The sequence below is a fragment of the Protopterus annectens genome, chromosome 5.part1 (genome assembly GCF_019279795.1).
Source record: "Protopterus annectens isolate FY-2018-M chromosome 5.part1, PAN1.0, whole genome shotgun sequence".
NCBI lineage: Eukaryota > Metazoa > Chordata > Ceratodontiformes > Protopteridae > Protopterus > Protopterus annectens.
In genome coordinates, this window is record NC_056736.1 from 434,614,522 (window position 1) to 434,639,072 (window position 24,551).

Here is a 24,551-nt window from a genome sequence, read left to right on the forward strand (position 1 = left end):
GGTTTTAAAAACCTATATGGGGTCCTTTATTAGTGCCGCACACAGTGTGTGTCAGCCAAAGAAGCATTCATTGTCTTTTGTTCTTCACTATGGATCAAAGGTTGTTGAGGTGTATTATTTAGACAGTATGAAGAGACAAGGGTTTATACACAGAAAGTGATGATACTACAGTTTTAGCATTTTGTTTGCACCCGTTTTTAGTACACCAAGAGCTTACTAGGGTGAGTACATGCCAGAGTGACTTTAAGTCCTAATTTGTAATCACTTGCAAAGTTTGTTAGCCAGAGGTCATGTTAATCTGCTGGAGATCTCAGAAGTAAATACCAAAAAGGAGAAGTCCTAGCATCAAGGCTTGAGGGTCACTTTCATACCTTCTGTTGAAGTACCTGCACCTCACACTGTCTGGGTTCTGTTTTTCAGCCAGTTTGCTGTCTGTCTTATCACCTGTGGGCCAGTGTTTAAAGGATTTAGGTTTTATATGATGTCATCATATTGTATGGGTTTGATCATGAGGCTTGTAAGAATGATAGATCTGTAATTACCTGGGTGACTTGTAAGGTTGCTCTTATGGAGAGGCATCACGACTGCAGTCACTTATCAGGGACAAACAACAGTAGCTAAACTTAAGTGCAACATTTTGAGGAGTGTGTCTGCAAGGGCATGTTTAAAACTCTCAATTAATCAACAAGGTATAATGTCAAGTCCTATGGCAAAGTAATTCTGGTCTTGCTTAGCACTTTCAGTAAATGATCTTTGGAAATGATTTATTTTTGGATTTTGAATAGTATTCTCAGGGGTGAAGTTGCCACTTTGTAATATCATTTTAGTTGCTCTCACATATGTGCCACTGAAGCATTTGGACACCTCTATAAGTACAGTAACCTTCACCAATGCTCAGATTGCTGTATAATATCACACAGAATGATATGAGCAAATTATAGAGCATTTACAAACAAAGGTCAGAACAGACAGTATGCTTCATCATGGACAGTAAGAGAGGCCCTTTGGGATATGATTCCAGTGATATTGTCATTTATCTTATTGCAGCAACTTTACAACTAAGAATATATATTTATTTAGTTATTTACTTGGTTTTTGTTTGTTTATTTGTTTATTTAAATTAATAGCTGCCAACGAGTTTCTTCCCGTAGTGCCTCAGCCCCATTACTTAGTGATGATGGCCAAGTAATTTAAAATGACTAGTACTGTCAGGAAGTCAGGATGCTGTTTGAAAAAAAAAACTTTATCCTAGTTGGCCTTAGCCATTAAACAGATGAATAAAATAAAATGATATAAATACAAACAGGTATGCAATTGACTCATTGCATTCATGCATTTGGTATTGTGCATATCAAACAGCACATACAAACATATCTAACAAATAAATAGTTATATTAAGGGGGCTTGAAAACAATGTCTTTGAAACATAGCTATGGTAATGGTTCCAGTCATATCATATAGGCATATAAGGGCTTTCTCTTTCTGCTAGGGTTGATGTCCTAGCTGAGGTACTTAATTTTCTGTTTTTTTTTCTTTGTTTAACCAACAAACATTATTTCTTTATTTATTTTAATAAACAGAGAAGGAGACCCATTTCCAGATAAAGTACTCATTTAAAAACCTCAGTGTTAACAGACTAATGGTGATTCAAATAAGAGTAATACAGTTGACAGTAAAATTCCCAGTTAGGGGTCACCACAGCAGAACTCTGGTCCAATAATGATCAGCAGTGGATTTTTTACAGTGCCAGCCCAACGCTCAACCTTCAAAGAAGGCACACCCATTCACATACACACCTACCTGCATGTCTTTAAATGTCACTCGACCGTGGGGAGAACATGCAGACTCCACACAGAAGGTGCTCCAGCCGAGAATCAAACCAGAAAACCTCTTGCGGGGAGGCGGCAATGCTAACTGCTGCACCACCACATATTAAAAGAATGATGTTGATCTCATTTTGATGACTGTAAAACTTCAGCTGCATTTTTCTCTAATATTCCTATCTATATGTATAAACATATGATTTCTAAGCCTGTCAAACACACAAAGCATATTACAGAGAGTCAGGATGCTTAGCAATGCCACTTGTGAAGTAAAAATTTATGTGGATCTGATGGTTGAACAAGTCAAATCATTCTAGAGGGAATGAACTGCTACTGCTATTATCATATACTTCCATCAACAGTGAAAAGCTAGATGGACATCCATGGCCTACATTTCAGATGGTCTAGTAGTAAAATCTCATTATATTTATTGAGTCTGAGGATTTGTCAATAAACATGCAATGATTAAACTCAACCATCTCCCCATCTCCAACAATGAAGTTATCAGATGTCTTCAGATGAAATGTCATACAGGTGATGGCATGTGTTTATAATTTTTATTAATTACAATAAAATATTTTTATGTAAAGATAAGACTCAATAAATCTAACTCTGTATCCTGATCTACAGTTTTATCTAGTGAGGCTTTGATGACAAATGTGTTAATCTTTTATTTTATAACAGTCTTGGAGTGACCTTTTCCTACTTGTGAGGAAACATCCTTTCTCTCCATTAGGTTGTCTGGTGCATGCCTGCAAGACTTATTTAGTCAGCTAAGTAACATAAGCCTAATCTTCAAACACTACCAGAAAATAGTTAAGGCAGTTCATGTACTGTTTAAGTGCAATATTGTTAGTTACATGATGACTCAGAAGATCAGTGAGGTGAGGTACTTCATACAATCACTGATGCAGACTCAAGTGCGAAAAGGGATAGCATCAATCTATAAAGATGGATTAGTCCACAGATGGATGAATGGTCAGTTGTAAGCATAAAAAGTTAACAGTTAGGCACTTTTAGAAGTGGGTCTTAATTACCAGGGGCGGCTCATGCTATCGAACTACAGGACTGCAGCCCTCCCACCTAGAAACAAATGAAATAAAAATTGTGAAACATAAAATTAAAAAAAAAAATTTTTACAAGTACCGGACTTCTGTGCATGCGCAGACACACTCAGAATGCCCCGCAGATTCCCAGGTATCTGTGCAAACTCTGACTGCCAGAGTCAGCAGTCCAGATACAGGGAAGGTATTTTCTGCCCCACAGATGCCCAGGAATCTGTGTGATAGACGACTGTACAGAACAGAGGAGCTCTGGACCTCTTGATCCGCAGACAGGACCAATTGAAGCTCTCGCAGGGAGCACAGGACCAATCAGGAGACAGGTAAGTTGACTTTGAAGCATTGCAGTCAAGCACAGGTTTCCAGCCAATGGTGGAGTGGCTTGCATGGAAGCATTGAGGTCGGTCGAGTGCATTCCAGACAATGGAGCTTTGCTGCTTTAATCAGGAGAGAGGTAAGGGTGTTTTTGCTGTTTCAATCAGGAGAGAGGTAAAGGTGCTGTGTGTGTGCGTGAGTGAAATGCCCCTGGTAACACATAGTGGTGGGTAAAGATTCTCAGGCTTGAACCCTGTACCTTGGATGCAGGTGGCAAGGACCTGAATTCCCTACCCACCACTATTTCTAACATATTGCAGATTTTTGCCTCATATTTGTTCTGTTCCTCATAAAATCTGTGGTTTCTGTATCTTCAGTTTTCCTTGCAAAGGTTTGTAGTGCAGTGGTGCACTGGTAGCATTGCTGCCTAATAGCTACAGGTTCTCTGGTTTGACTCTTAGCTGGGGAGCCTTCTATGTGAAGTCTGTATGTCCTCCCATCCCTTACAAAGATGTTTTTGGAGTGTTTCTCCCTGCTCTACTGAAAATTGGCTTTGTTTTTTTTCCAAGTCATACTAGTTTCCTGGTTAACAACTGTTTAAAAATAACAGGCATTTGAATTTCAGACTTCATATTCTTCAGAAAGTACATAGTAAAACAACCTTTTATTCGAGCAATTGTCTAAGTTTATAACATGGATATTTGAAATTTGTCCATATGTTTGGGACTGTATTCCCCCATTATTGGCCTTGTCCATGTGTTTTGTGCTAAGGTTGAGAGATATAGTGAGAACTGAATTCACTGAATGTTTGGGGGCTGTATTCCCCCCATTACTGGCTTTGTCCACATGTTTTTTGCTAAGAGGTTGAGAGCTATGGTGAGAACTGAATTCACTGAATATGTTTGGCAGCTGTATTCCCACATTATTGGCTTTTTTCATGTGTTTTTTGCTAAGAGGCTGACAGCTAGGGTGAGAACTGAATTCACTAAATGGTAGCCATTTAAGATTGTCTTCCTCTGTTTCAGCTGATATGGCATAGTGGTATGTTTCTCTGATTGTTTTGCACAGGGTCCCCTGGGTTCAAGACATGGCAGTGAAATGCATGGTGGTAACACAGCATTTTATTCTAGCAACTTTCCAACATTATACAAGCAATGTTTAAACTGTGTCCCTGGTGTTTGGCCTTTTACCCCCCCCCCAATAAATTTTGGCTTTTTCCAGATTTCTTGTGCTGCAAAGTTCAGAGATACAGCTGAGTGTCGAGTAAATTTTACGAGGAGCTGAGAGCTGCAGGGGAACAAAAGTTTAGTGCTGCTTATGCTCAGTTTGCTTGCATTGTTAATAGCCCAACAGGTAGTGTACTTGCTTTCAATGCAGAAGGTTATGGGTTCTACTCCCACAGTAGGTAGATGCATTACTGTACTGTGTTGTAAAGGGGGTGGATGCTGCAGTCCTTTTTGGCAAAGATACCTAGTAACTATGAACCTGTTATCAGTTTGCCATCCATTCCCTATTGAGGTATTACTAGCTTATCATTTTTTTTAATGCATGCAACATAGGCAATTTATTCTTCAAGGGCAACAGGCACTTTATTTGTAGATGAAACAATGACATATAAAGTTGTTTTCTAGCAGCAACCTCTTTATTAGTTACAGATTTCTTTAATGTGGATTTTACTACTTCAGAGATTGTGCATATTTACTGATACTGGTGGACTATAGAAGGTTGAGTAGACTTTTTATGATGGAAATGTTCTGAATTGGGCAGTTTTGTCATTGGTGCATGCATTTTCTTTCATTGTTTACTGGAAAAATGTTCAAAACAATAAATTTAAAATGCCCTCTAACAACTGTATTGTACAAGGAATATAATGTAATAAGTCATGAAAGTGTATCAAAGAGCATGTGTATGTTTCATGTTCAAGGGGCCTATGATTTTGAAAACAGCCCAAAGTTAATCTTTATCTGCCACTGGCAAAATGTATTTTCTTTGAATGTGGGTTTCAATACTGTTTCAATGCATGTGAGTTTCAAGGGCAGAGAAGTTTTAATGCTAAGTCTATTTTCATTGTGAGACTCCATTGCTTTGGTTAACAGATATCTATTAGGGTTTGTGCTGTAAAATGCAAAATAAAACTTTCAAATAAAATCTAAATCATTGCAGAAGTAAAGCGGTATGCACATTACAGTGTTTTATGGTAAATGGGGCAAAATAACCAAGGAATGGGACATTGGAATGGCTGCAGGGGGGAGGTTCCATTCGACCATGATTTTGTGAGGGGGGGGGAGGGTAGCAAAGTCAGACAGCCCCAGTTGAACTATACCTCTCAGTTGTCCATATTTTTGCAGAATTAATAGATATTTGCTTCTTATTTTTGGTTTGTTCCTCATAAAATTTGTGGTTTTCTAGCAAATCATTTAGGAATGAAGTCACTAAATGACAGACATTGAGTTTCAGACATCATAACCTTCAGAAAAATGCATGCTAATGCAAGACCTGTTATTCTATCAACTGTCTTAAGTTTATACAAGAGCAATTTTTAGTAGTGTTTGTATGTTCCCACAATATATTTGGCCTTGTTCAGATTTCCTACATTAAGAGGTTGAGAGGTACGTGCAAATCGCTTTGTAGAATTAGGAATATCCAAACCTCTCAATTGTCCCCAATTTTGGCTCAAAATGTTGCTCTCCCCTAATAATCCCTCCTCAAAATGGCAATTTTTGGAAGAAAACATGGAGGGTTTACAATTATATATAATTGTAATGATCAGAGTTATAGATTACTTTTATTTCAGAAATGCATGTAGATGCTCTTATTTTGTTAGCTGCTCAAGTTAACAGTGTTAATATTAAAAAGTTGTCCCTTTTTTGACAGGTTCCCAGCTGTATTGTGTGGCAACTTTATATTTTTGCATCATATTTTTGGTCTGTTTTTCATAAAATTGTGATTTTCTGGCAAATTAGTGGCAAGTCATTAAAGACTGAAGTTAGAAAATAATGGCAGTAATTTGAGTTTCAGATTTCATACCCTTCAGAAAAATGTAAAGATGAACCACAGCTCACACACCAAATTCCAACACTGGTCTGATAAAGGCAATGAAGGTTAACGCAGCTTCCACAACTGAACCGTTTACTGTACACACAACGACAGGACGCCACAATAAACAAACATCCACTACGAATGAATTCCAAAAAAGTTAAGCGCTTTCATCTGCCGATTGCAGACTTCATCAGAACACCTAAAAACATCACAATCTATGTAATTTAAACAGATTTTGGCGCCAAAAAGCTTTTTGAAATCTTAAAGGTACATCACTCTTCACAAAAAATGTTACACTGTAACAGTTTCTTAAAAATAAAAATAAAAACGATCTTTTCATAAATTGATAGATCATAAGCATAATTTGAATCAGTACACTCCATATAAAAAACTCAGTTATAAATCACAGTTATAAATATCTAAAAACATACTAGTGCAAATATAAATATATATCAGATGTAATACAAAAATATATAAATATATATGTTAACAATGGTGTAACCCTAATTGAATATGATCTATTTAAAATATAATCTACTTGGAATCTGGAAACATAAGTATATATGATATGATAAATATCTTTGATGCATATAATAAATAAATAAATATGCATACTAAATTAGTTGATAATAATGAATATTAAATATATTAAAAATCTTAAAAATATATATATATTATAAAAATGTCACATATTGAGGAAAGGTTTGATGCTTATAAAATCATTAAGTCCTGGGGTTCTAGTGGCATCTACTAACATTTGCCACTTACTCTCCCTGCAAGCCAGTCTGGTTTTCCAATCACCCCCCAATGGATTCAAAACTTCCTTGTCAATGATAGTAAACATAAATGTATGTTGTTCACCTGCTTCACTAATATGACTATATAGGGCATTATTGAGGTCTTTGATTTTTATCTTATAGTAATGTTCATATATACGCTTCCTCAATTGTCTCTCTGTTTTCCCTATATAAAATGCAGGGCATTCTTTACATTTCGCAAGGTAAACAACCTGTTTAGTATTGCAGTTACCACCCCTACTTCTAATTTTTGTATGATTCACATCTTCCAAAACTACAAATGATGAATTGTTAATATATTTACATTGTCTGCATCTCCCACATCTCTTGGTAGAAGTCCATTTATCTTTCTTAATAAATTCCTGATTTCCAGCTTTCTCTAATAACTTCTTTAAGTTGGGTGCAGTCTTATATACTATCATCGGATATTGACTAACTTTCTCTCTAATTGAATCCGTGGCTGTCACTATATCCCAATGTCTAGTTATAATATCCTTAATACAGTTTACATAAGGGGAATATGTTAATACACAAACTCTGCCTACCATGAAATTACTGGAAGATTTATCCTTATGAATATATCCCTGTTTACCCAATAATGGGATATATTTGACATCCCATTGGGAGATGACATAATTGATGGTGTCATCTAAAATGCTTTTGGGATAGCCTCTGTCCAAGAATAACTGATAAATATACTTCATTTCTTTTTCCATTTCAATTTTGGTAGATGACATTCTAGCTCCCCTAATGCACTGTCCCTTTACTATGTTCTTGAATATATGACGTGGGTGATTACTGGTGTAATAGACATAATCATTGGAAAAAGTACTCTTCCTATATACCTTAGATCCCAAACCATCTGCAGTCTTATATATGTATGTATCCAAATAAGATATTCCTTGATCACTTATGTTGGAAGTAAATTTAAAAAAATCTGTAGTAGCATTTATATATTCAACAAATTTGTATATATCTTCCTTTCTACCTTTCCATAAAATAAAAATGTCGTCTAAAAATCTGCCATAAAATACAATATTGGAATAATATTCACTATTAAAGACATACTTAGTCTCCCAGTCCAACATGACTAGATTAGCAAAAATGGGTGCACATGACGCACCCATTGCAACCCCTTTGTTTTGTCTGAAGACTTCACCTTCAAATGAAATATAATTATGATCCAGAACTAATGACATCATATCTGTAATTAGAACTATTCTATCCCAGCTTAAACTTGAAAAGCTCCTGAGGCTATTACAAAAATAATCCAATCCTTCCTCTTTCGGGATACTAGAATATAGGTCACAAACATCAATTGTTACAAATATATACTCCTCATTCCATAAAGTAGGTGATAATTTCCCCCAAAAAATCCCATGAATCAACAATGAGATGTGGAACATTCTTATATGTGTGTTTAGTCCATTTATCAATAGTATAACCAATGTTGAAAGTTTTTGATTTAGACCCAGAAATGATGGGTCTAAATGGAGGATTAACTATCGATTTATGAATTTTGGGAATTCCCACAATGTGGGCCATAATGGGAAATTCAGTACGAATAAAATCATAGACATCCTTAGTTAGTCTATTATCCAAAAGATAATCTTCTATAGTAAGATCAATTCTTCTATAACCAATGTGTACTTGGTTCATAGATATCACCTCATAATTCCCAGATTCATATAGAATGTTGTGAATGGCTGCTTTGTATTCATGGACGGGGAATATAACCACCCCTCCCCCCTTGTCGGGTTTCATTATTCTAATATCATGATTATTCATCAAATCATACAAACATTCCCTTTCAGCTATACTTAAATTGTCCTCTGGGGTATAAAATTGTTGTTTCTTCCTAATAGAATTTTTATAATGCCAATAGATATCTTTACAAACCAATTTTTCATAATTGTTGACAATAGGATTACTGATAGGTATATAACTGCTTTTTTTCTTTAGTTCCCTATTTACATAATCTCTGTCATCTTCAACTCCATTAAACTGTATAGCAAGGTTTAGTCTTCTACAAAACATTTTAATTTCTTTAATAGTATCCACTAGGTGGAAACGACTGTTAGGTATAAACTTCATACCCTTAGATAATAAATGATAAAATTCTTCTTTTATAATAAAATCAGAATAATTATAAACATTGAGACCATTGTATGAGCTCATAATATCCATACACTTCGTGGAAGAATTCAATACATTAGGTGATGGTATAGTATCAACCATAATATTCTCCCTATCACTAAATGATTCCTCCACATGGCTATGGGCCTCAATGACAATAGGTCCCTCTAATATTTCCTGTTGGGCTGGTTGTGAAAGTGATAATTCTTCTTGAAATTGGGATGAAATCTGCCTCCTTGAAAATTCTCCTTGTATTCTTCTCTCGTTTCTCTCTCACTAAGTCGTCTATCTGAATATGTATACTTCTTCTCTTGTGGCCATATATAAGCTTTCTGAAGCTTATAGGCTTCTACATCTCGATCTAACTTCCCATTTTTTCTAGTGTGAACACTCTGTACTTGCTTATCAGCTAGATAGAACTGTTTGTGATACAATTCCTTCCAAGTGTCAAATTCAAAATGTTGTAATATACTTTCATTAATAATTTCCACTTCATTGATTAAAGTGGACATTTTCTCATCATTGTACTTAATCAACATTTGCATATATTTAAATCCAAATTCATCAAAGAGGTTATTAAATTCAAACTTCACCTGTTCATTATACACCAAGCCCATTGGAAGTTTAAAAAATCTAAGTCCCTTAAGAACCACTTGAATATCAATACATTTGGTCAAATATGCATTGTCCACCTTTATATTTTTAATATGTGTTAATTTTTTACCAAAATTAAAAATCATTTCCTTAAGGGTATTGTTATGTGTATTCCTAACTTGAGAAAGGGGCACTTGATAAACATTGTCAGAATCATATTCATTATTCAAAAACTGATTAAAAACATCATTGTCAGCATTTGCTGCTTTACTTTTTTTACGTTTATACTCAACACCTTGTTTAAGGAATACATCCTTGTTAGGACTAAACATTTTATTTTTAACAGTACCTTTTGTTGTACAAATATCCTTTCTACCAACTGCAGAATATGTTTTAAAGGCTGGATTTGCCTTTGGTTTGGCCCCTTTACTGTCCATATCCAAACGTTTTTGTATCATACTGAAATCAAAAGTGAAATCCCTTTTGGGTGTAATAACAAATTTGTCCTCAGTCTGAATCAATTCAAGCGACTCATGTCGGGTACCAGATACACTAGTATCTGCACACAATTGTCCATTTGGTATGTCAGTCTCTGAACTAGTGTCCGTAGTTAAAATAATTTCTTTTTTCGAGCAACAATGCTTTCCAGTGGAAGCTAAAGCTGACGGTATCGATTCCAAAACTGTAACTGGTTTGTTAGCTTCCATCAAACTGTGAAACATTTCCGTCAGCTTTCTGATCTCCGAATGTAAGCCGGTAACTTCCGCTTTGAGTAATTTGAATTCCTCACTATTGGGACTTTCCTGCGTTTCCTCACCATTTCCAGCCATGTCGGATAAGCAACAAAGAAATATGTAAAGATGAACCACAGCTCACACACCAAATTCCGACACTGGTCTGATAAAGGCAATGAAGGTTAACGCAGCTTCCACAACTGAACCGTTTATTGTACACACAACGACAGGACGCCACAATAAACAAACATCCACTACGAATGAATTCCAAAAAAGTTAAGCGCTTTCATCTGCCGATTGCAGACTTCATCAGAACACCTAAAAACATCACAATCTATGTAATTTAAACAGATTTTGGCGCCAAAAAGCTTTTTGAAATCTTAAAGGTACATCACTCTTCACAAAAAATGTTACACTGTAACAGTTTCTTAAAAATAAAAATAAAAATGATCTTTTCATAAATTGATAGATCATAAGCATAATTTGAATCAATACACTCCATATAAAAAACTCAGTTATAAATCACAGTTATAAATATCTAAAAACATACTAGTGCAAATATAAATATATATCAGATGTAATACAAAATATATATAAATATATATGTTAACAATAGTGTAACTCTAATTGAATATGATCTATTTAAAATATAATCATATCATATCATATATACTTATGTTTCCAGATTCCAAGTAGATTATATTTTAAATAGATCATATTCAATTAGGGTTACACCATTGTTAACATATATATTTATATATTTTTGTATTACATCTGATATATATTTATATTTGCACTAGTATGTTTTAAGATTTTTATAACTGTGATTTATAACTGAGTTTTTTATATGGAGTGTACTGATTCAAATTATGCTTATGATCTATCAATTTATGAAAAGATCGTTTTTATTTTTATTTTTAAGAAACTGTTACAGTGTAATATGTTTGTGAAGAGTGATGTACCTTTAAGATTTCAAAAAGCTTTTTGGCGCCAAAATCTGTTTAAATTACATAGATTGTGATGTTTTTAGGTGTTTTGATGAAGTCTGCAATCGGCAGATGAAAGCGCTTAACTTTTTTGGAATTCATTCGTAGTGGATGTTTGTTTATTGTGGCGTCCTGTGTACAATAAACGGTTCAGTTGTGGAAGCTGCGTTAACCTTCATTGCCTTTATCAGACCAGTGTCGGAATTTGGTGTGTACCCTTCAGAAAATTCGTACTAATGCAAGACCTACTACTGTTCTATTATCTAAGTTAATAAGAGCAATATTTAAAAATTGTCCTTAATTTTTGGGCCTGTGTCCCACTTCTAGTTCTATGTATGGCTTTGTCCAGATTTCTTGCTCTGAATTTGAGAGGTATGAGTGTCAGAGCCATCACCGTCGGCCAGAGACATTTCAAATAGTGACATACTTGTTGCACCCCACTCCCCATTGTAGTGGCTCTGGATGTGTACAACGAAGGCAAGGAGCAGTTATGCAGTGTAAGTATGCAGAGTATTCTCCCATCCAAGCTAGACCACAAGTACGACCGTGGCTTTTCATCTGTCCTTGATTTTGCAGAATGTTCTGGTTTTCTGTCATATTTTTATACTGTTGATTTATGCTTCTTATTATTCAGGAAATGCATGCTTTCACAGTGCCATGTTGCTCTGTTTAAGTAGCAGTGATTTAATGACCATCAGGTAAGCTTGTCGGAGATTGTAAGATGCAAGTAAGCTTTAATAAGCATACTGTTAAAGAATTACCAGCATTGAAAGCCTTTTTGTTATTGCCATGCAGAGAATATTTACATAACTAGATAATGTATAAGCCTTGGGTATTGAAATGCATATGACAGCATTTGTAATAAAAGGACAGGATTATGGTATTTTCAGAAGCTCATTACATTTGTTGGAGACTTGCCGTCATTTTTTGTTGGAGACTTGCAGTTATCTTTGCAAGCTTTACCCGTAAATTAAACAGAATGCCAATCTATCATGTGTGGTCCATAACTTGTGCAGGAATCCGTTAAGCAATTTATCTTGAGCTTGTTTCTTGTTTGCTGTTCATTTTTTACTTTGATCATGTCTTCCATATGAAACAAATAGATAGTTGTGTCAGACAGCAGGTCTTTTGGATAAGAAACATTTTATAAGTGGGGGTATCACAGAGATTGCTACTTTCAGCATGTTACTTGGCAATTTTATAAAGCTGAATATAAATTTATAATTAGAACTGCAGTGCAAGGAGTAGTGGTTTGAGTTGAGTGCTGCTTGTTTTTTTATACTTGATTTTGACTGGCATTCCAGTAATGTATTTAAAAAGTAATTTATTTTTTCATGCCTCACAACCTGTTTCCATCTGGATATTACGTAAGTTGTCATGTAGCCAATGCATTGAAATATTTTTTTCTTGTACACTTCATTTTGTCTTGAGTGGACTCTCATAATGACTGTTTGGCACCCAGGGCAGTGTATTTAACTAAAGTTCTAGTTGTTGTGGTTTTGAGCATAGCTCCACCCCTTTCTAGTTGGCCACACCCCATCCCATTGGCCCCACCCATTCAGCTGTCTCCTGCAGCCCTCCTTTAATTTGAAGTCACCAGCCGCCACTGCTAATTACCACATTACATCTCTATGTAAGTTAGAATGGGGCTTATTAGAAAATTCTGATGGGCTAACGAGGCAAACCTTATATCTGTCATACTGTAAAAGTGACTTGATATAAATTTAAACATTAAAAAGGTAACTTCTAACCTTATACTGTGAAGATGAGTATTAATTCTTCATGGTTTCTTGGCCTAAACATAAGAAACGGGTAATGTCTAACCCATTTGTCTCTGTGTCATGCAGCTAAATGCATCAACATTTTAAAGATATGAAATGAAAATAATTTTGGTCACAGACATTCTTTCAAAAAAGAAAGGGAAATCAGTGACCTCTTTTGAAGTGTTATCTTTGGCAAAGTGTTGGATGGAAAATCATATAGGTTAGAAGGCTTGCTCAAGACAGAAACACTTAATCTGATACATTCTTAAATCAATAAAATTATTTTGATTTTACTTCAGTTTCATTGTTTTTTCCTTGAATACTAACAGTGGCAGAATGAAAAACTGAATTGAAACATAATTTAAGGTACACAATGAAGTACATGCTTATCTCAAGAAAGGAAGATAATCATCAGCATGTAAAACATTTTTTTATTCAAATTATGAAGACCCATTACCTGGATTTATAAGGGGACTTCCTTGTGGTTATGGTCAGATTAGAATAAAAAGTGTGATAAATTGTGATTTGGTCTCATTGATATAAAGATTAACCCTTGAGTGTATTTTAAGATCCTGAAGGTCATGTGCATATGGCCTTGAAAGTATGATAAAACAGCATACCTTACAATGTCCAAGATGCCAGAGAAAATCCACTTACGCCAACAGTACGGAAAATTATTACAGACTCATGTATGGAGGTATCACACACAAAGGCATAGTTTTTTCAGGATGCAAATTAAACAGTTAGGCTAAAACAAATTGAATCAGGCTAAGTTAAATTGATTAATAAACAGCACAAAACAACCACAAAACAGCCAAAAATAAATCTCAAAATGGCAATATATTTACAATTGCTTAGCTGCATTTGTCAGATTTTTTTTTCTCTCAAACACTACTTTGAATTCTCTTAGAAAGCAAAATAATCATTCTTTTAGTAGGTGAATGTTGCATGATTCTGTTCACTCATTTCACAAACACAACTTCCTGCATTTTGCATCCTGATTTATTCCTGGTTCCCAAAATTTGGCTTCCAGAACTGTTGTTATGGGTACCCTGAATCAACAAAAGTACCTGGGTACTGGGCCATTGGACCTCTTGTCATGACAGCTCTGGTCATGGGTTAATGCTGCCAGATAAATTTCCAATCTATTTTTCTAACTTTAACCTTTGAGTGGACAATGTGTGTTTTAGGGAAGGTGACAGGCTGACAACAGGATACACTGAGCTGTGTTTTTAACACCACAGCTGGATAAAGATAACATTAGTTACAACCTTAGATGCTGGCTTGTGATATAGCATTCAGTCTCAAGACTGGAAGTTCATCCCAAATGTGTGTGTGTTTTAAGGCTGCATATGATGGCTTTCAAGGAAAGGATATTGAATTTCTTTTCAAAATCTATTATGAGGACTATGAGACTTGCAGTTGACTCACTGTTTAAAAGCACGGTGCAAGTTCTTTGGACACCTTAACACATCATTCTCTGCATGAAACCACTTTAAGTACTGTGAAGTGAGGTTGACATAGTTCAATTAGCGTAAAGTCTTAAACTTTTAGAGTATTTTGCTTACACTTTAGAAAGTGAGGTGGGTCTATAATTACTGAATGATTTGTTAGGTTATCAGACTAAAAGTGCCAATGCTTCACCGAAGGTAGCCTTTTATGTTCAGTTGAATATCAACCTTCACATGCATCTGTCTAATGGCTAATTAATGTGAGCATGGTCAAATTAAGTTGATAACCATTCAGGACCTGAAGACTTTTTTATAAACAACACTTAAAATGCCTTGCTTTATTTCTGCTATAGTTAATGGTTGAAAGATTAGGTTTCATTTAAAGAAAAAAGATAAAGACATTCATTCCAGTCTTTTCCAGTTGTTTCCAGTTCATTACAGTATTTTACAGTCCTATCAGTTCTTACAGTGGTTGTCAAGGTCTTGAACTTGGCAATCTATATGCTATGTAATGAATGAAATAAGACCAGTAAGCGAAGTCTATGACCATGTCTTGCTGAGCTATGCAGAGCTTTGCTTGATAATGTGGTAATTCACAGAAGAGAAATAGCAGATTCCAGTTTATTCAAACCTCAGCTTAAATCCTCCCCTGTTTCTCTGTAAATGACAGATGCTGATCTCTTCTTTTCTGTATTAGTCATTGGGAACTCTCAGCTTTTAAACAACTTTATTTGCTCTAAATGCATCTCAGCTCTAATCTTTCTAGGCTTTATCTAGTTCATAAAAGGAAGCTTCCCATTATGCTCTAGAGTCATGTTAGTTCTTTAAGTTATTCTTTTCACCACATTTGTTGCATATCATGGTGGTCATTAACTCCTAAGTGAGACTCTTAGAAGCCCTTTTCATTATTAACTATCTCAACATAATAAGCAAAGAAATTATTAGGGGTGATAATTTTTCATTTTTTTTCTCTAAGGATTCTGGTAGGACTGTGAGAAGAGCAAGAGGTTTGCTCAGACTACATATGCATACACTAAATAAAAGAGTTTTGTTTATTGGGCCCATAGAACATTAGGGCAAAATAGGTCATCATCAGAGAAATCTAGAAACCAAGTCTCAGTCCTACAGATTAAAGTGAGTATCACAGGATTCACTAAGAAACTAAGAAAAATATGATGCATTTGAGAAGATATCAAGTGAAAATAAAAAGTAGCATCAAACACCTTAAAAGAGTATCCCTCCAGGTATTCCTTAAACTGTACATATTCAGTGTAAATTATCCACAGTTTCTTTAGTACCACAATATCCTTATCTAAAGAGGCACTAAATGCCATTCCAAACTCCTCTCCTCAAATTAGAATTGTGTCATGTGGGACTTTGACAAAAATCCAGAAAATTAACTCCATGAAAATTTCGTAATATTTGAATTAAAGTATGCATTTAGCAACACTATTTGGAAATTTTGGGGAGGTATCAAATAACAAATAGTTTTCTGTCTACCTACACTTCCCATAGTACAAACAATTTGCTACATATACTTTTTCTGAATTAAATTGTAAAACAACCGCACATCTCTTAATGGAGAAGGCATTCAAATAGCATGCAGAACTGTGAACATAAACCCTAAAGATTACATTAGCCATCTGGTCCAAATCAATTTCTTTTAGAAGCACATGAAAGACTCACAATTGTGCAATGTAGATAGCATTGCATTCCAGTCTAGGCCACGGTGGTGCAGTGGTTAGCATTGTCACCTCACAGCAAGAGGTTTTCCTGTTTGATTCTCAGCTAGTGCGCCTTCTGTGTGTAATCTGCATGTCCTCCCCGCGGTCAAGTGACATTTAAAAACATACAGGTGGGTGCGTGCATGAATGGGTGTGCCTTCTTTGAAATTTGGGCATCAGGCTGGCAACCCGGCACCATAAAAATCCATTGCCAATCATTAGCGGACCGGAGTTCCACTGTGGCAACCCCTAACCGGGAAAAGATGAAAGACAAACAAGATAGCATTGCATTCCACTTAATATATTTTCCAATAATGCATATATTAAGAGGAGCTATTAAAACTGTAGATACTTTATACATATAGTAATGAAGAAAGTTAGGAAATATGAAGGAACGGTGTAGTCTGTGCTGGTTTCATTGTACACATCTGAAAATTAGCAGTAAATGCCATATAGCAAAGAGCATAACACAAAGGACACCAGCTGTTAAATGCCTCTTATGCAAGATGCTAGTCAAACAAAGTGTAAAAAGGGAACTTAAATTGGCAAGACTATACACTACATAGAAGTGTATAGGATATACAATATTCACTAGAGAAAAATTATATTTTCAGTGAAATTAAGGAACATACCTCCACTATGGTGCACAGTTATGGGCAGCTAACAAGTGAATTACTACAGGTAATGCCCCATGTGATCCTTGGTAAAACAACAAAAACAATTAAAAGATTCTCTAGCTCACATGCACAGTTCACGATACAAATAACAGACTTCTCAGAGTTTTTTTAAATCACACTGCACATGCTGGAAATACCTGCTTACTTAGTCAGGCTATGAGAAACTCATGCATCAAAGATGCAGAAGGTATCTTATCAGATTTTGCCTTAGTCAAAGCAGTGTGTTCATAGTGTTGAGCCTGGGTTGACTTTGTGTTGAAGTTCTTTGTGAAAATTTAAGAAGAAACTTGTCAGTTCAACATCATTTTTGGTGGGCTCTTATGTCTGCTGAAAGAATCTTTTTAAGATTAGTCTAAATCATCTTGTCCGTCTTTGGTATGTTGAACTCTGAGACACATCTGGTAACTCAGTGTACTCCTGAATTACTTCAAGATGTGGTTATAAACTGGAATTTGGCTAGTGGAATACTAGCTTACCCTGCGCACATGAAGTGGAGGCTTCAGTCTTTTCTCTAAAGGTGATTTAACAAGGTTTACTAGAGCTGTTCTCTTCCCATTCTTATAGTAAAACTGCTGAGCAGGGATTGGGGCATTTTGTTTTTCCACAGATGATGAAGACTTGGTAAGAGAGGGCATTTGAGGTTTAAGGAGTTATATGGCTAGTTAAGCACTTTGTGGAATGTCTGGTATTGTTCTATTTGTTATCTGCAATAATGATGTGGACATAGTAATCCATGTCCACTTTACTTAAATTCAAAAGACAAGTCATCTCTAACCTTTATAGATGCATTATTTCACAAGACAGTTGAGCAACTCTTCATTCCAGAGAATCCCCACAAAAGGTGTTGCATCAACTTAAGTATTTTATTTTAAAATGTATTAACTTACACTTAAAATAAAGAACCAGTATGTTGACCAGACTCATATATTTCTTTGTTAACATTGACATTTGTAAAATAAGGACCATATTGATTATTATGTAGAATTACAGGATCATAGGAATTACAAGGTAAGTAAGTCAAGAAACCATAAGGCCCTTCCAATACCCACCCTTTGATGTACCTCACATTTCTAGAAGGGGAAAAAAGCACATCAGGCTACAAATTAATTTGCTGATGCCAACTGAATTGTCATTGTTCATTGTGAATAATGTGAGGGTATCACTCTGTTTTGTTGGAGATTTAAATCATCAGTTCTTGTGTTTCAGAACCTGTTTGTCTTGTCAAGATGCAAGAGTTCAAGATGCACTGGGTCTTTAATGGCAAAAGGTGCAAGACATAGGTCTCCATGTAGGAGTGTAAACAGACCAAGATAAGGTTATGGCTTCAAGCCTGTCTTGATAGCCAGTAACGCTTAGACCTCTAAGATTTGTACTTAGGAACCTGTAGATTTTTCTGTTTGTGTGATGTGTTAGGATAAGTACATGCTACAAGGGGCTTTGTATTCTTCAATTGTCTTAATCAGAGCTAAGTACGACTGGACAATAACTTTTTGACCTATATGAAATTACTTTAGATATTAGTTATGTTAGACAGAAGGATTACCTAACTACTGATGGTACATTTAAGTCCAAGGACAGGGATGTGTCAATCAAGGTTTCAAGATCACTACCAGCTGTGTCTGGATGGAGTGAGATACTGGCTATACTGTAAGCTTTATCTAAGAACTGTTTACCAAATATGACAATAATGCACCTTTAATTTTAGACCTTTTTTGTACATCATAGGTATGTAAGGATTTGTTCTTAACATAAGAATTCCATGTCCAGGGGGATCAGACAATGTCACCCAACTTACTGTCACTGCCAAACTTAGTTAACCATAGGTCTGGGTTTAGAGACTGGAGGTCAGAGAAGTATATATTCTAAAAGAAGAGTTTCAATAATAATCCCTGAGGCACAACATTTATTATCTTCTTACTTTCTGAGGTGGTACCTGTCACCTTGACTATGTTGTTTCTATCTTTCAACCAATTTTCAGTCCTCCTTCTTCATAACAGTATAGTTTTCAGTCCACGTTCCTCACAAGGGCCTTGGTTCAATCATCTCAAAAGAAGCTTTCTTCTTCTAATTGTTCTAAGTTTTTGGGGATATATACACAGCTGAGGTAATAAATTCTTAACTCGTTACATCTGAGTGATGCCTCCAGGTGTATCTGCAGTTAACCAAATATTGCTTGCTCATATTTGCATCAATAATTCCAAAGCCATGCTATGTGCAAGGTTTTAAAAATTTTCATCTTAAAGCTTACAAAATGGCAAACTCAACTGCATTAATATTTGATCTCTTGTCTAGTCCAGGTAAAGAGATATTAAATCTTGTTTTTACAATGTTAATTTGTATAGATATAATTTTCAAATTTTCTAAATATCTCAACAACTGAGTAACACAGACAGAACTTCTTAGCCTCATATGAAAGCTCTCTGCTAGATGAACAAAATTCTGCTGACAGTATGTGTATAACTTGAATGGTTGCTCAGGTATTGTAATTTGTTTAGAAAATATTACAAACCTAATAGTTACTGTGTTTACTGTGATTTACAAAATTCAGTTTAAGACCTGGAACCTAAAGAATGCTAATATTATAAAAACTGTTTGTGCTAAAGGGTTTGCAGTTTATACTTCTTTCATAAGCCCTATAGTTCCAGAGACATGAACATTTGTTTGAAATGTGAGGACATAATTTGATTCTGTCAAAAGTCTTAGGCTCCACCCAGTGGAAGTTACAGTGCAAACTTCCTGAGTTCCATTGGAATGAATTAGTTAATCTGCTGTATTTACAGTGCAGGATTTCTCCTTGGCTGGTGTTGCAAGATGTCATGGTAATGGGAAATGGCAGAATTATTCACAGAAATAAGAGACATTTTTATATAATATGAGACTTATCTGCAATTGTTTGTTTATCTCTGTAAATATTATGCCCTTTTAACAATATGAATGTTTTAAGCTTGATGAGGAAGGAGTGGTTAACCTGGGTATACAGATGTGGCAGGCATGAAGACACTCTGCATGTTCTGACAAAGTGAAGCTTGTCACTTAAATTAGCATTTTTTATCAGTTTCTACTTTTTCCGTGCTAAACTAGGTATGATGTAAGACAGTAGAAGATCACAAACAAGGTATACACTTGTATTGCTCTATTTCTGCAAAATCTGCTGTAGTGATATATAAGAAGACAGTGAAGAAACCAAGAGTGGCAAGCTCATTTTATAACTCTGCAGTACTAGATCCTACAGTCAAAGTAATCTGTGCATAGTGGCTGCATGGTCTAGAGCTTCTGTTTTAGTGACTGCATGATCTGGACCTTCTGCTGTAGTGCCCTAGTTTTAATGACCGCATGATCTGGATATTCTGCTATAGTGCCCATGTTTTATTACCAAAAGACTGACAATGTTGTTGTGTCTTTCGGCTTTTCCCGGTTAGAGGTCGCCACAGTGGAACTCCGGTCCACTAATGATTGGTAGTTGATTTTTACATGTCGAGTTACCAGCCCTGACGCACAACCTTCAACGAAGGTACGCCCATTCACGCATGTCTCCACGCAAAGATATTCTAGCTGAGAATCGAACCGGACAGCATCTTACTGTGAGGCGACAATGCTACCGCAGCACCAAGACTGACAATATTGTAAATAAAACATCTACAGTGCAATATAATGAGAGAATAGAATTCTGGAATGTGAATGGTCATTCAGCAGTAGTAAAATATTTTTTCCAGGAAGGTTGCACCCAGATGTGCCCTCTATGATGTGAGCTTTGCCCCCCAGAACCTCAGTCTCTAAAAATGCTAACTTTGAGGGCACACTAACTCAGGGAAACGGGAAAAGAAAGAAAAAATATAATCACATTATATGGAGGTGCCAGACATCAGACATAATATAAACAGCATTTGCAACAAGAAACTGCAGACATGTTAAAGTGATGATAATGCAATACAACATACTCTAACAGACTGTTACATGCTCTAAGGGTTAAACAGAGACAGATCACCTCTCAATTTTTCATGTGCAGTTGTCCTTTAAAAATTCCTGCTATGGCAGACTACAGGTTATCAGAGTTTCTTTTCATTCAAGAAAGCTCTAAAAATCATAGATATGTGAATGTATTTAACATTGAGTGAAAACAAAGCTATACATCTACTTATGTCTTTGCATTATTTATGTTTTTTTCTTGTTCATTATGAAGTCATTATACTAATGTATAGACACATTAAATATTTTTTTATGCATTTGATCATTCATTCACTGTGGCTCCTCAAGCTTTGTTTTTCCCTTAGATTCTTTGGGAACCAAAAGAAAGGACAAATAAGACATTATGGAAAATGAAGTAGCAAATGCCACAAATTATTAAGGCATATATATATATATATATATATATATATATATATATATATATATATATATATATATATATATATATTTAAAGTAAAAAAATGAAGAATTATTGGGATTTAAAATACAACACTGCAGTAAATGCCCCTTCCCATGTTCTTCACCTATCCTCCATGTTTTTTCTATCCTACTTACTGTTAGTTTTACTTCATAGGTGCTTCTTCTTATCCCCTACCTCTATTCCCTCTAACATCTTCTAATCTCACTTTATAACCCTTTCTACCTACCTCCTTTCTGTTCCTTCCATCTTGTTCTTCTCTTCCCTTCTTCTTTCGGCTTTTCCCGGTTAGGGGTCGTCACAGCGGATCACCTGTCCGCTCATGATTGGCAGTGGAGTTTTAAGGTGTCAAGTTGCCAGCCCAGCACCCTACTTTCCACAGAAGGCACACACATGCACGCAGTCATGCTTAGGGCCAATTTAGAGTGTCCAATCCACCTACAGCATGTCTTTGGGATGTGGGAGGAAACCAGAGCACCCAGAGGAAACCCACACGACCACAGGAAGGACATGCAGACTCCACACAGAAGGCACCCCAGCTGAGAATCGAACCGGAGAACCTCTTGCTGTGAGGCAGCAATACTAACTGCTGCACCACCGTGGCCTTTCTTCTATTCCCTAGGCCCTATATATACACCTCTGTATTCTCTACATTCCAAAATAGATTATATCTACACTTTACATGTAAATCCTTTAATTAGTTATGTATCTTTAACATTGCTATCACTTAGATATGACATCAGTATATTTTTTAGAACTTAACTTTATACCAAATATGTTTATGTTTTCCTTCTGTAAGGAGTGTTGTTATATGTGCCACTTGTCTTATGTATTCAAATAACATGACGAGGCTTGGGTGTTCATTTAATTAGTTTATTACACACAAACACATCAGGATGGATGACTGGAACATTAAACTTAAATAAATTATCTGACTGACTGCATACATGCTTTCAATCCGGCTGCTGACTCAAAATAGCACTCTTACTTGCATGTGCTCAGTACTTATATCCATGTACCCACGGACTGGAATGGCTCTTAAAGGTACAACACATGCCCTGATCTACATCCTCCCTCTTTGACTATTCTGTTCTGCAATGAAAATGACAATAGGGTAAGCATGACAATTATACAGATATATACAAACAATAACAATCATTTCCAGGTTGCTGTGTACTTAGGATTAGGTCTTGACAATAGAGTAAGCATGAAAATTATACAGATATATACAAACAATAACAATCATTTCCAGGTTGCTGTGTACTTAGGATTAGGTCTTGAGATATGACCTGACTTCGTAGTGTAATAATTAGAACTGGGTTTAGCAACAGGCATAGTCACTGGGGAATGTTCTTCTTCAGGATTTTCAGGGATACTTTCAGGAACAGGAACAGATGATGAAATGTTCTCTGGAACAGGATCATTGGACAAATCACTCTGAGAATTAGAGTCTTTATTACAGGCAAGATGCTGTAATACTGGCTCAAACACCGGCAGTTAATGTTTCCAATTCTGCCTGAATTCCATCCCTTGTGACTCCATGATGCATGATCTTGGTTCCTCGCACAAATGTTTCACAAGTCCTATTCAGTAAAATCCTTTTGCTGTCTGTATCTTCACTATCTCTCCTTCTTTTAATGGATTCAGAGGCTTGCTGCTTTTATCATAGTAGGACTTTTGAGACAGACGCTTCTTTAGGAGTTGAGCTTTTACTGTTTTGTGTTTTTTAGTACTCGGAGTCAACAAATGCTTACTGATTGGTAGTGTGGTTCTGGTTTGTCTCAGCATTAATCTCTGGGCAGGTGAACCAAGTAAATTGTATGAGGAATGTTTCTGAGATTAAGCAGATTAAGAAAAATTTCAGTATTATCATGTTTAGACTTCTCCAACAGCTGTTATGCACTTTGAACTGCACGTTCAGCCAGGCCATTTGATGGTGGGTATTCAGGACAACTCGTAATATGAACAAAGTCCCACATTTCAGCAAATCTTTTAAACTTCTGACTTTTAAACTGTGCACCATTGTCAGAAATGACTTTGTGCAGACTACCATGGACAGAAAATGTCTCTTCAACTTCATAATGACAGTGCTGGACATGAGATTAGGATATAAGTCAATCTCGAGCCAGTTTAAATAAGAGTCTAATATCAAGTAATGTTGACCATTCTATTCAAAAATATCTGTAGCTACTGTTGACCAAGGTAATTCAGAAATCTGGCTCAGCTGAAGTGGTTCTTTTTGTCGATGCGGTTTAATACTATTGCAAACAGAACAAGCTGAAAGTTCTTTCTCAGTATCTTTTGACATAGAAGGCCAAAATACTAGTCCTCTTAACCTTATTTTCATGGAATCAGTTCCTGGGTGGTCACAATGCAAGATTTTAATATACTCTTGTTGCAAGGATTTTGGAACAATCACTTTTGGACCTTTCATGATGATACCATCTTCCGTCAAAATCTCATCTCTGTAAGGAAAATACTGCTGCATATCAAGTGGCAAACAAGACTGACAGCCATCATTGACTGATGAAGTGGTTGAGCTTCTGGAGAATTGGATCTGAAGCTGTGTGATTTCTAAGTTCATCAAGACATGTAGAAGAAAAAGTTCCTACTTCCATGACTTCAAAATCAGGTTGCTCATTTTTTATGCTGTTCCGTATTTTTCTGAGTCATCTGGATAAAGTAGCAGCAAGATAAAGAAGATTGCTTTTTGTGTAAACCAAGTGAAAATTGTACTTTTGCAATTTCAACATCATGCATTGCAATCTTGTAGGAGCTGTATGCAGTGGCTTTTCCAAAATAGTAACCAAAATTTGGTGGCCAGTCTCAATTTGAATACGTTGGCCATAAATATAATCATGGAACATCGAACATGAAAACATAATTGCTAAGAGCTCTTTCTCTATTTGAGCATTCTGCATCTTGGTTTGGGTTAGAGTTCTAGATGCATAGGCTACCAGTTAGTCCTCTTAAAGAATGACTGCACCAAGACCAACTTTGAAGCATCACAATAAAGAGTTACAGGTTTGTCAATATCATAATAAAGTGGGTGGACTGGCAATTCTCT